The sequence below is a fragment of the Silene latifolia genome, chromosome 6, assembly GCF_048544455.1.
Source record: "Silene latifolia isolate original U9 population chromosome 6, ASM4854445v1, whole genome shotgun sequence".
Taxonomy (NCBI): domain Eukaryota; kingdom Viridiplantae; phylum Streptophyta; class Magnoliopsida; order Caryophyllales; family Caryophyllaceae; genus Silene; species Silene latifolia.
Window position 1 is genome coordinate 114,851,515 of NC_133531.1, and position 14,448 is coordinate 114,865,962.

Below are 14,448 nucleotides of genomic sequence, written 5' to 3' on the forward strand. Positions count from 1 at the left end.
CCTTCTTGAACAAAGTACCCATTTAAAGTAGGGAGATAGGGCCTCATTTGGACTCCTACGTGCTTGCGGTTTTGGACTTGGGCGAGCATTTCGAGAACCTCTTCTTTTGTGGGTTTGTACCCTAGTCCCAGTGGTATCCTTGTTGAGTTGCCTTCCTTGTATGGGGCGAAGGTATTCTTCCGAATAGGGTTCAAGGGCATTCCAGGGAAGTATCCCTGGGATTTGAGTATGTGGTTGACCACCAAGTTAGAGTAGGGATTGTAGTATAAGGGTGCCAACTCACTTTCTATGACACTTACACTTTGGAAGCCCCCAAGTTCGTATACGGGATCCGCAAGGATTTGATTGTTTGATTGTTTTTCGATTATTGCCTTGATGGGTGACGAAGTGATCGTCACTACTTTGCCATTTAGTGGGATCTTGATCTTTTGATGAAGTGTGGACATTACCGCTTTGGAGGCGTGAATCCAAGGCCTTCCCAGAAGTATGTTGACTACATCTTCAGGAGTGGAGTTATGTGCTACATTTAGCTTGGCCAAAGCTTGCAGTAAAGCTTAGCGATGTAGGAATGAGCTTGCTATTAATTGCCAGACTGAAAGATCAGCCTTTGTTTTCTGTAATTGCTTGAGCAAATGATCAGTGGAGTCATCTTCGTTGTCATTTGGTGTGATGACGTTGGTTGGACCGTTTTGAGTAGTGCTTTGATATGGACGACCCGAACGAGTTAGGTGGTCCACATCTTGGTTTTCACCATTTTGGACTATTTCTTTGACTAGGGAGTTTTCAATGAGATACTCGTCCTCATCATCATCGGCCCAAACCCCATTGATTGCAGCTAGTTCCCTCGTTCTCATGATATCATCTTCTAGTCGTATGATTTGATCGACTAGTTTATCAACCATGGTAATTACTTCTTGCATAGTGGCATTTTGAGAGAAGATTAGTGGCACATGTTCTTCGGGTATTGCGTTGGGATTACGTAAAGTTGTTACCATGTTTTCTAATTCCCAAACTTGTCTATCCACACTCCTTGCCCATGTGATGAAGTCGGAAATGGTAGGGGAGATAGTAGAGTAGAGCCCTTCATTCTCGATTGCATGAATTTCATTTTTGATGGGAGAAATGAGGTGTGAGCAATCTAAGGTAGATTCATCACTTGTGATCACTAGAACTCCAAGAGGATTCTGAGTGTTGTTGGGCTTACCTCCTGGTGGTATTGGCAATCGACCATCTTCAATCATGTCTTGAAGCACGTTTTTCAACTTGTAGCATTTTTCTGTGTCATGCCCCTTGCCCCTATGGTATTCACAGTACGAATTTTCATCCCAAAACTTGGACTTCCTCTCGGGTTCGGGAGTAGGTCCAATGGGTTGGAGTTTACCTTGCTTCATTAACCTTTTTAGAGCGTTGGAGTAAGTGTCCCCAAGGTTTGTGAATTTCCTTGGTGGGGTAGTTTTCTTGGATGGCTCGAGAAGGTTAACTTCATCGGTCTTGCTAGTAGAGCCGTATGAACGACTTGTGGACCCTTGATATCCTCGACCTACCGTTTTGGACAAGAGTCCTTTACGGATGTCATCTTCAATCCTTGTTCCTAGTACGGTCAAGTCCTTGAAGGTTTTGATGTTTTGGTATCTCAAATGATTGGCATAGATGGGCTTGAGATTATCCACAAACTTTTCCACAAGAGTAGCCTCATCCGGGCGTTCAACTAGTTGAGTGCTAGTCTTCCTCCACCTACTTAGGAAGTCGGTGAATCCTTCTTTGTCATTTTGGGTAAGAACCTCTAGAGTACGCATGTTGACTTGGATCTCGGCATTATCCGCATATTGCTTAGAGAACTCGATTGCGGCATCTTCCCAAGTAGCGACCTTCTTGTGATCTAAAGAGTAGAACCATTGTCTCGGGATGGTATCAAGAGATGAAGGAAAGATCCTTAAGAACATCTCGGGTTTGATGCCTTTGATAGACATGTAGTCCTTGAAGGCACGAATGTGGTTCAAAGGGTTCTCGTGTCCCTTGAACTTAGGGATATCCGTCATACTAAAGTTAGTTGGCAATTTGGAATTGACGGCCTCATACTTGCGATTATTCTCCCTATAAATGTCATCACCTTTAAGGTACATCAACTGCTCCTCTAAGTATTGGAGTCTTTTCTCAGCTACAGTCATCCCCATGAGAGGATTCTCATCCCTAGATTCATCATCGGAGTTACTAGTACTTCACTTTCATGGGGAGGCAACCTTCCCTCCACGGCATAGATACAGCCCTCGATGAGCTCAAGGCGGTCATAGGTTTGTTCTTGAGTAGCTTGCATTTAGGCTAGCACGGCTAGGATTCGATCATTACCATCTTGAAGTTGGTGGAGGTTGGTTTCATCACTTGATCCGGGCATCTTGAAAACTGGATAAGAGATCGGCGACGAATCAAAACACGATCGACCATTCTAACACACTTGCTAAAAGATGAAATGTTTTGACTCATGAAGTGGGTGTGTGCCACTTGTGTTGAGTGAGCTTTGAAGAAAGACAAGGTTTTTGAAAATGTGTGTCCTAGTCAACTGTAGTGTAGTTGTAGGAGTGGACTCGAAGTGAGGTTTTGAAATGGGCTTGTGGCCCGAATTTTGACACGACAAACGGACAGAGTTTTGACCGGATTTTGCGCTAATCAAGAGCCTATTTCGAAATTCTTGTTTGAAAAGAGGGTTTTGATTTTTTGAAAAATCGTCATGGTTTTGTTTGGAAATGGTGATCACGTAAGGTATACATATTTATACAAGCATTATAACGGGATGCTGAGTGCATTTAAAAGGGATTTGGTTTAAAAGGTGGGTTGCTATACCGAACCATCAAACCCGAAGTCTGTGGAGAGGCTCGTGCCAAACAAGAGTAAGGCCGATTCCTAGTCCATTTCCTCAAGTAGTGAAGGCCCTTGATACAAACAAGAGTAAGCATCATGGCATGGATGACGTCAATCGCTATCCATCCTTAGGCCCAAATAAGAATTAGGACCGTTTAGACGGGACGATTGGTCGAATGGGTTGGGTTGGGCCTAGGAAGGCCGAATAAAACGGTCTAGGAAGACCGAGTTATGAAAACCGACAATTGTCTTGTACAAACTATTCCCTAACCTTGTTCAAGTTTCACCCTTGGCTACACGTAAGTGTATTATCCCCAGTGGAGTCGCCAAACTGTGGACAGCGGGCCGCCCACGGGGGCGCTTGGGTAGGAAAAGAGAAACAAGCGTTTGCATTTTTGTATGGAGTCGCCACCAATTTTTATGGGAAATTGGAACCGTTCGAATACCTCGTGTCATGTCAAGACACAAAGTAGAGACATGAACACTAAGCAATCGTTACCCTTAGCATTCTATGTCTAGAATGACTCTCGCGGATGCCAATGAACACGGGTGCTCACGGAGATCTGGAGTAAGGGGTGAGGGTACGTATTAGGAAGCTCTTTTGATCGAACACCTAATCCCGCCCGCCTCGATAGCGGCCTCTACTAATGATTAGGGACATCATTTATACTTGATATATCGTCGGCTATATGCATGCAATGCAACATCCAAGTTTTAATCCTAGCATGTGAGAATTAATACTAAGTCGGTTAACAAGTAGTTAGCAAACAATTTGGTCGAAGTTGGATTTAATGCTCAATTACATGTGAAAGCATACAAATGATAAAAGAAATACAATAAATAAATTACAATAATGAAAATTACAATGATTACAACGGATGAGGCGATTTATGTCGAAAATACCTTTAAAACGGATAATTTGAGAAAAGAGGAATAAAAGAATAAAAAAAGAATCAAATAAATTAACGAACAGGAATTAGCGTGATAATACAAATAATAGTTAGTTAATACGTGAGCTAATTAAACTAAGTCAAGGCAGAAACGGAGTTCAGGGACAGAACTCAGCCAGGAACAGGCGCAGCAGAGCTGCGTCCTTTGGAATAGGCGCAGCAGACGCTGCGTCTGTTCCTTGGCTCAGTTCTGGCTGTGAAGCCGTAATTGCAAGCCGTTAATGTTAATGGGTGATTTAATGATCAATTAAATTATTTACTCGGATGAAAGTGATTAATAGGTTATTTAACATATGAATGGGTCATAAAAACAGTAAAATATGAGTGAGATGGATGTAAACGAAGTAATACAAGATGGAATAATGACAGAAGTGGAAAATATTAATGAGTCCAACAAATTAAATCAATTGATTAAGTTAGATATGATGGGTTAGTGACGAACATGTGAATAAACAGATGCAAACTATATCAAAGACGAATTCTAGAAACCCAATATGAACAAATTGAATCTCTACAACTCGGAATTGAATTTAATGACGAAAACCCGCAAATATTGGTTATAAGGGATTTAAGTCGGGATTTAATGATAAATTACATGTTAATGATGATAAATTATATACATGTGAGATTAATATGTTATTGTAACAAAGAATTAACAAGAACAAACGAAAATAAATAAAACGAATGAATTACAGAGGACGAAGGAAGAAGAAAGGAAGCAGGAACTGCGGCAGCCTCATGAAGAGGCGCAGCAGGAACTGCGCTCCTTCGAAGAGGCGCAGCAATTGCTGTGTCCTTTCTCTACGGTTATCTACTGGAAATCCGTAAAAAGAGGTTTTAAAGCATGGTTTTAGAAATCGGTTTTAATGGTGTTTTCGACATAAATCTTACATTGATGATTACAATAAATAAATACAATAAATAAAAGAAGGATTATACACCCTCAGACTTACATGTTGACGAAACGAGAAGGACTAAGATATCGATTAGTGATGCTCGACGCGAATGCAAAGAAAGTGCCCTCGTAAGAGGAAAACGATTAATTAATTAAGTTGATTATTGTGTAGTTGGTCAAATTGGTCGGTCATGCAACGGGGAGGCTGGTACTCAGAAAGATCCGAGCTTACGTGGTCGAAGGTTCAAGCACGTAGGCGCCAAAAAGTAAGAACAAAGTCTAGAATGCAAAGGGAAAAGAGAAGGGCGGACACTCGCGTGAGAAATATGAGGAGCGAAGGCTCCTATTTATACTAATCACGTGAAGGAATTAGGGTTTCGGAGACTCTTTGGAAGTGAATCTCGAAAAGATATGAAAAAAATACGAGAAACATGCAGAAAAGGGCCTGGGAAGAGGCGCAGCAGCCACTGCGTCTCTTGGAAGAGGCGCAGCACCGGCTGCGTCTATTCCCAAGTGGTTTCCTCCTGCAGAAGAAAGATCTCCGTGTTTGAGTTATGGTAGGACGGAAATAATTCGGTTTTCCTTAATATCTTATATGAATATAACGGGAAATTGTTTACTAAAAGATAAAATTTATGAAATATGGAATAGAAATATCCGGAACATTCCAGAACATTTTGACTCGGGATTTAACGGTTATCAGAAAATGGAGACGGTTTTAGGCCCGGACTCCGAATGTACTCTAATTACTGTCAAAACGACCGTATTGGTACGTAGATGACAACTAAGAGGTAGACATTAATATTTGAGCAATCAGTTGACGATAATCTTACGAATTGTCACAAATCGTTCCGCGTATCAAACATGCGGCCCAATCATCACCGGGTGGTTTGCGGGAGGTGCAGAAATGAGGTATCTACATATACGAGTATAACTTTAGTTCTTGATGGTGTAACTTTTGTCCTTTATGACTAACTTTAATTTTTTATAAGTGCAACTTTAGTTTTTTATGAATGTAACTTTAGTATAATTTAATTAATGAGTAATTAATTATTTAGTTACAAGTAAAAAGGGTGTAACCTCAAGTGAATATGGTGTAACTTCAATTAAGATATAATGTTTTACGAGTGTAACTTTAGTCTTTTACGAATGTAACTTTAATACTTAATAGTGTAATTTTATACTACAAATTAATTTTGTCGCATATTATTTTGAATATTTGTAATTTTAGCATAAGTTTATATAATTTTAGTAATTTATGAGTGTAACTTTAGTCTTTTACGGGTGTAACTTTAGCCTTTTAAGTTTTACGGGTGTAACTTTAGTCTTTTATGAGCGTAACTTTCGTGTATTTTAATTAGTGAGTAATTAATTATTTAGTTTCAAGTAAAAAAGGTGTAACTTCAAGTGAATATGGTGTTACTTCAATTAAGATATAGTGTTTTACGAGTGTAACTTTAATCCCTCATAATGTCATTTTATGTTGGAACTTCCGGAAAATTAGCAGTACTCAAAATTTAAAAAACTCAATTGTATAAGAAAATATTACCACTGTGTTGGGCTCAAAAAAATAATAAATTTAGACTTTTGTTTCGCCTTAATCGGAGTCCGAATGAAGATTTACGGGGTATTTTAAAAACCCGCTTTTATTTTACGCGGGTATGAAATTTCGTTTTACATCTTATATTATGATATTTGAAATATAAATAAATCATATTAATTTAATAAATTAATTGATAAGAATGAGAAAGTAATTGATTAGATAAATTGGGAATTAAATTTACTAGAGACAAAGCATTAATTGCATGTTTGTTGAGTGTTTTTTTGTTTTAATCTCAACCATTAATTTTGTATGATCTAATGGTATAGATGAGGATTTAGAGCATCCACAATAGAGAGGATGTTATCTTCCTCCTATTTTTCCACTCCTCCTCTATTTTTTCGATACCTCATTTTCTCTTTCATCAATCTCATTTCTCACCATTACCATCCTCTTCCATTATTTTTTCCCACAATAGAGAGGATCCTCTCATATTACATTTCTTACTTTAAATAATCTCAAAATTCTATAAATGATAAAAATAAAAGAATTATTATGCAAAAGACAAATAATAATTGGTTTATGGGCACTAGGGCCAATGTAAGCTTTCCTCTAAAATTAGAGGAAAATAGAGGAAGTATGCATCTTCCTCTTGCTAAGAGGATGGGTAACATGTGTCTCACAATAGAGAGGATGTCCTCTTAGAAGAAAGAGAGTGTTAAGAGGATCTCTCATCCTCTCTATTGTGGGTGCTCTTAGGGACTCAACCAAATTTGTGGACTTATCTGAACCTATCTCTATATACTCCCTCCATTCAACTCCACATTACATGTATTCCTTTTTCGTCCATTCAACTCCACATTACACATTTCCTTATTTGGTTGTACTTTTATTACTATAATACTACAATTCCACTATTAAGGCCCACAAATTACACAAAATTCTAACACTTTTTATCCATTTGTTGTACTTTTAATATTATAATATAGTTTTCTTAATATTTGTGCATAAAGCATATATGCAAAGTGGAGTTGAATGGAGGGAGTATATATATAGTCATTCTGTTAAATTAATGTGTATACTGTATATTTTTCGTAATTTATTTTCGCAGTACATCTTTTACTCATTTTAGTAATTTTTGCCTAATACTTTCCATTTTATACCCTTTGCTAAAAAAAAATACAAACCTAATTCTCTCTATTGCTCATCCAACGTCGTCATTTGATATAACAATTTTTTTCAATTAATTGATGATTTGAATATAAATTAGATATTTAATTTGTTAATGCTTACTTATGAATCAAATTAATAACTTTATTTCGTTATTTTAGATTTTCTTTTAAAATTTAGGGTTTGTATTTGTGGTTGATTGGTGGTGCCGTGGTGGTAGGATGATGCCTTTGTTGAACGGCGGCAAAGGAAGGGTGGTTAAGGCATAGGGTGGCGTCGTAGAGTAGTGTCGTGGCTAGGGCGGCTCATGGGTTAGGGGAAAAGGGTGGGTAGGTGGGTGGGTGGAGAGGGAGCGGGGCAGCTTGAACGTCGGAGAGGAAGAGGGAGTTAGCCGGTGAGGAGAGGCAGATGGTGGTTTAGCAAGGCGGACGGTCGCCGGCCGTCGAATATCTGACGCAGAGATCAGGGGTGAGGGTGTATGGTGGTGCTTAACTTAACGGAGGGGACGGGAGGTGTGTACACTGTAATTAATTTTTCTTTTTAGAGTATTTTTTTTCTTGTTTCTTTCTCCTTTTACTAGATAGATGTAGTACATTGTTGGGGGAAATGAGAGGGACACAATTGTCAAAAGTGTACTATGATAAGTAAAATACATACTGCGAAAATCAATACCCATATTTTTTTATATTAGTTTCTTTGTATGTATAAAAATTACAATAATTCACTGGAAAATTTTATATGGATAAAAAAAAATCATAAGTTGTTTCAATTACAATAACAACTTTTTTTTTCACAAAAAATAATTTTAATTAAAGTATAATTCCTTGTAAAATTGTCAAATTTTATCTATTCTAACTCATAATACTACAAATCAGCAATTACAAATGTTAAAAATAAAAAGGGCCAAATTGTTTAATAATTAAGTTCTCAAAGATTACAACCTTAAAAAAACGTGCTTTTGCACGATATCAGTACTAGTAAAAAAATAAGTAATCTCCACATTTTCCTGCTCAATACCACAAACAAAAATCGGACCTGCATAAGTTGATATCATAGTAAGAGACGTTAGGCCTAGATATGTCCGTTTAGAAATTTGGGCTGGGTTCTCTTATCATTACTAGGGGTGTATATAAACGAGTTGATTTTAGCTCGAGCTGAGTGGGCCTCGAATCGGCTTAGAAGTTTAATAAGTTTTAGCTAAGAATCGACTCGGTATTAACTTTAGGATTTAAAGCTCAAAATAGGCTCGAGCTCGGTTAAATTAATTTTTCTTTACTTTCTTTAACTTTTAATTAATCTAATTAAATGTTTTAAGATAAAAGCAAATATAAAATACTTATCAAATATAATCATAAATATTAAAATAACATTGTATTTTCTACATGGTACCCTCGTGTTGTTCGATTTCTACGTGGTATCCCTTGATTTTAAAAAAAAATTATTGGTACCCTTAATTTTTATAAATTGTTCACAAAATGCCCAAACTAATAAAACTTGAGTTTTCTAGCCGTTAAATTTAACAATAAAATATACTTAAGAGTGAGTAAATGGAGTTTATGATGAAACTCAAAAAAACAGTGAGTAAATAAAATTTATAATAAAAGTTTGACAAATTATCGCCAAAATATAGTAGAAAATGCATAAACTAAACATTTAAAAATGACGGATTAGAGCTTTTTGGGTATTTTAGTGAGTAAATGGAGTTTATGATGAAACTCAAAAAAACAGTGAGTAATTAAATAAAATTTATAATAAAAGTTTGACAAATTATCGCCAAAATATAGTAGAAAATGCAAAAACTAAACATTTAAAAATGACGGATTAGAGCTTTTTGGGTATTTTAGGAAGTTTTCATTAAATTTAGGGAAACCAATAATGTTTTCAAAAGATGAGGGGTACCACATAGAAATCGAAAAAATACGAGAGTGTCACATAGAAAATCCCAATAACATTTTATTAAGAAAAAAACAATTGTAAACTGCCAAATTAAAAATAAAAAAATAAAACGTGCTTAAACGAGCTTTCAATTCGAGCTCTACACTGCCTCTACTAAGCTTGGAATTAGCTCGGATTTGGTCAAACTTGGTTCGTAATCATTTATTCATTTTGACCGATTTTGAGCCGAACTTTGACCGAGTTAATTCCGGGGGGCTTTATGAGTTGGCTCGGATCATTGACAACCCTTATTCATCACTTCTCCCTACTACTAAGAAAATAAAAGTTCTCTAAAATTTTTCCGCTCAACTGAAATGCTCTATGATTGGTCCTCACAATATATAATAGTTATATCATATTAATTATATGTCATTATTAATTATATCATAGTTATATCATATTAATTATATCATAGTTATATCATAATTATATCATATTAATTATATTAATTAATTATATCATAGTTATATCATATTAATTATATCATAATTATATCATAGTTATATCATATTAATTATATCATACTCCCTCCGTACCAGACCAATGGTAACACTTATCTAATACGGCCATATCACACCAATGGTAACATTCCTTATTTGGCCCACAACATTACCAAATTATCCTTATACCCATTTGATATTTACATAAAATGTCACTACATACTCTACGTACCAACTCACAATTAAACCCACAATTACATACCCCGCCTATTTTCTTCCCTCTTTACCCCTTCTTTTACCCTCTTTTCTTAAAAACCCCACTTTTTACCACGTTACCATTTATATGGTACGTAGGGAGTATCAGTTATATCATATTAATTATATCATAGTTATATCATACTCCATATTAGTTATATCATATTAATTATATCATATCAATTAAATGCTCTATGATTGGTCCTCACAATTTTATTGTATAATTAAGTCATTATTTAAGGTTATTTTTTTGGTAAATGTAATCGTATAATTAATAATATACTCTCTAATGTATATAATTAGGTTCTGTTAAAACGTCAATCTTATTTGGTGTGAAAATTATCAAATATTTCTCTTATTATACCGCTTAAACGTGTTATCAAGATATATATACTAATATTTACGTCTTTCTACATTATTATCTAAAAAGTCGCGCAGTTGCGCGGGATCTACACTAATCCCCACTAAACTAAAAGAATAAGAACTACTCGATATTTTCCCGCCCAAATGATTGACAATAGTGGTGGGCCCATCCTAAAATTATAATAATTGATGATTGATTTACTAACAAATTTGCCATATAATAAAATATCTCAATAAATTATAAAGTCAAATTAAATTATTCTTTCCAAATTCAACGCAATTGATATAGTACAAAAGAAAGTGGGGCCAGTATTATACACTACCAAATCTTCCTACGAGATTATATACTTATATACTACGAAATATATTGACTGGAATATATTAATCTTTTAATCATTGACATACAAGATGCACACATACTGAATAACTAATTTGCATGGTTTCAATTTTATTTGCATTTTTTTAAAATAAACTGTCTTTTTTTTTTAAGTTATCTCATCCTTATTAATATGGGTAGTTCTTAATAAAGTATATGGGGTAAGATTCAATACTTTTAATTTTTCCTATTAAAAATAAAAGAAAAAAGAGTATGGGGGTACATAGTATTTTTAATTGTTTGTAAATCATCCTTCTAGATGTGTCGTATACTGTTTATATATGTTCCGTTATAAGGTCAATATGTGCTTTAGATACATTTCGTATCAAACTCAATCCTCTTATCTCCCTAAAATCCTCCTATAACTAAAACTAAAAGATTAAGTCATCTATAAATTTTTCTGATCAATGCAATAACAAAGTAGTGACTCTATATTAGATTATGTTGTTCCATAATCGCCAGCTATCATTACTTTTCATAATAAAAATAGGTGTACAAAAAAATAACTTAATCTAAAAATCCTTCGAATAATAACCCTTTTTTTATATAATACTACTAACATTATAATTAGTACATTTCAACATTTATTATAAGTACTCATTTATGTAAATATTTTAAATTTTTACGAGCTCTAGCCTCTATATATCCAACTCTCACAAATACCATGATTTAGCACGGGATCTCAACTAGTTACTAAACAAAGCTCATCAAAATTTTCTGTTACAAAAGCTTGATATTTACTTATTCTTTTGTTTATATGGAAGATACAAAACTTATATGGGCTGTGTGCTCTTATCAGCAGTTTATAATGGGATATCAAACTTATGTGGAAGAATGGAAGATAGCAGGAATAGAGTTAACAACTATTGATTATTGCTGGTTGCTCCATATCAGGCGAGAAATCAAACACTTGATCCCAATGTGTGGTTGTCTGAGCACCCGAAATTGTGTTACAATAATAGGTCATTCCAAACATGGGTTCCTCCAAATACTCTGCCCTTAAATCCACCATTGCCTTACACACTACTCTGACCGTCAACGCCAACGATACTCCCGTCGGAACTCCGGAAGTTTTTATAGCCAATCTAAGGGAGTCATTATAAGAACCATCATCCAATGAAACCGAGACACTTTGAAAACAATTGAAATAAAATGGACCTTGGGCTAGATTGTGCTCAACAACTGCTAGTAACGAGTTTTTGAGATTACGGTGCCTAGCATCTGCAATGAATACAAGGACTGGTGCTTCTAATCCATCTCGCTCGAGTGGCTTGATGGCTACTTGGACAAGAGCCAAGTGTAGGAACTTGTGCTTCTTCTTGATAAACCCCTTATGGAAGTGGAAGCCATAAGATAGCAAGTTGAAGTATTTAAGCGTACCTTGTAGAAGAAATCGGAAGAATTAAACACTTATAGAAACTAAAGTGTAAGAGCAGGCACATTCAACCAGTTTAAAAGATTTGTGTGATTTTACTCTTGTGCTTAATGGCTTAGTATTATCAAAGGTAATTTATAGTGGCACACTTTTAGGAACTATTTTTTTTTTTTTTTTTTTTTTTGACAGCGGTAAAGAAAGGGTTTCATACGAATGGCCTGTCGTGCCAGGCCATGAGCGACACTATTAAGATGTCTCGGAATAAAATTAAAACATAAGCAATGAAAAGAACTCGCAAGACCACGCATTTCCTCCAATAATCCCGAAATCAAATGATCAGTCTTCGCCACTCCTGCAAGTTGATTGATAAGTTGTAAACAATCAGACGAGATGCTCAGGTGGAAAAAATCCCCAGAACTTGCCCAACCAAGAACATCACGAATACCCATCGCTTCCGCCTGCAATGCTGATTCCGCTCTAGTCCTTACCTGCCGTCGAAAAAACTCATGCCCCGACTCATCGTACGCCACCCACCCAATGGCCGCCCTATAAGATTGTTCCCAACTAGCATCCACCTTAACCCGTAGTACATTACACTGATACGGCTTCCCAATCATTTGAAAAGGGTGCCCGTCTCTTAAATCCGCGTTAGTCTCTTCAAATGGCTCCCCAGTACTCCTTACCGACCCTGCCTTCGAACCCTTGCCATCCACCTGTTCACATAGGGTGCGTACCTTTTCATTGATTAAGTCAAACATCCTTCCAAACAATAAATGAGGGTTCGTAGCCAATCCTTCAAACTTAACCTTGTTACGAATAATCCATAAACCCCAGAAGATTGCTATGAAGAGAATAACCCTCTTTATCCCTCCTTCCTGCCTCGCCAGGTACCGAGTCCAATCAATGATCCAGTCAGTCATATTTAAAGACTTCGCACCATCAACTTTAATACCTAAATCAGATCCCGCCCAAATTCTAGCAGAAACCTCGCAATCCCTAAACAAATGTTCAACATCTCCAAATGATTTTGGTAATCACCACACGTACCACGGGACACATCCAACTCCATATTTCGTTGCTGAAATTCTTTCCCCACAGAGAGCGTGTTCGTAATGATTCTCCACAGAAGAATTTTCCATGTGTTAGGGACCGGAAGGTTCCATAACTGCGTTCGACAGAAGAACTTTCCACGATTTCCAATTCTAGCTTTATCTTTCAACGTACCCTTCCTATTCATATACTCTTCAAAGATCAGACCATATCCACTCTTAACCGTAAAAACCTCATCCTTAGTGAATGGCCAAAAAATCCCATCAACTAAATTTGTTGACCTTGCCCGTGTCGCCAGGATCCTCTCTGCATGTTCCTCACGAAACAACGCCTGGACAAAAAATTCATTCCAATTCCCATTAGGTAGCAAGAGATGCCTCACCTGTAAGTTAGTCATATGTACATTTTCGTGACCAAGCCAGTTATCTTTAGGCTCCGGATACGCACCCCCACCCATCGTGTTGTCCAGACATTTAAACTCGAGTTTCGCCTCGGCTTCCATCCAAAGAAGTCCTTAATCTTTTGAAATCCATGAAGAATACTACGCAAACCCCATGAGCCACTGGTCCCTTTACACGGCAATTTCCCGGGATCAAAAACCTGCGATCCAAACAGCTTTTGCCGAAAAACCGTGCAGAATCGCGATTTATCCCCGGAAACTAATCTCCATCCATGTTTTGCCAGCAAAGCCTGATTCAAACATTCAATGTTACGGATCCCCAGTCCTCCTGCACTTTTTGGAAGACTCAGAAAGTTTTTACTACACCAGTGAACATTCTTCCCTAACTTACAACCCGTCCACCAAAATTGTGCCAAAAGAGAATTAATCTTTTTCGCTACACTTACCGGAATTTTAAAAACCGATAGAAAATAATTTGAGAGATTGGATAGGACCGATGAAATTAGGGTTAAACGTCCCGCCGGTGATAGAAAGATGCCATTCCATGAAGAGATCCTCTTTGTTATATGATCCACCAAAGCTTGGAAGATATCTTTCTTCGACTCCTGAAACTCTGCCGGGATACCGAGATACTTACCAATACCTTTATTCCTCCGCACATTGAAGGTTCTGAGAATGTTTTCGGCATTCGCAAGCGTCATATTCGGGATAAAAATGATCCCCGATTTCTCCGGATTAATCTTCTGTTCTGAAACCTCACAATAGTCGTTGATAATATTCATGAGATGCGAGACCGACCTTCCTTTGTCCTTGAAGAAGAAAACCGCATCATCAGCAAAAAAC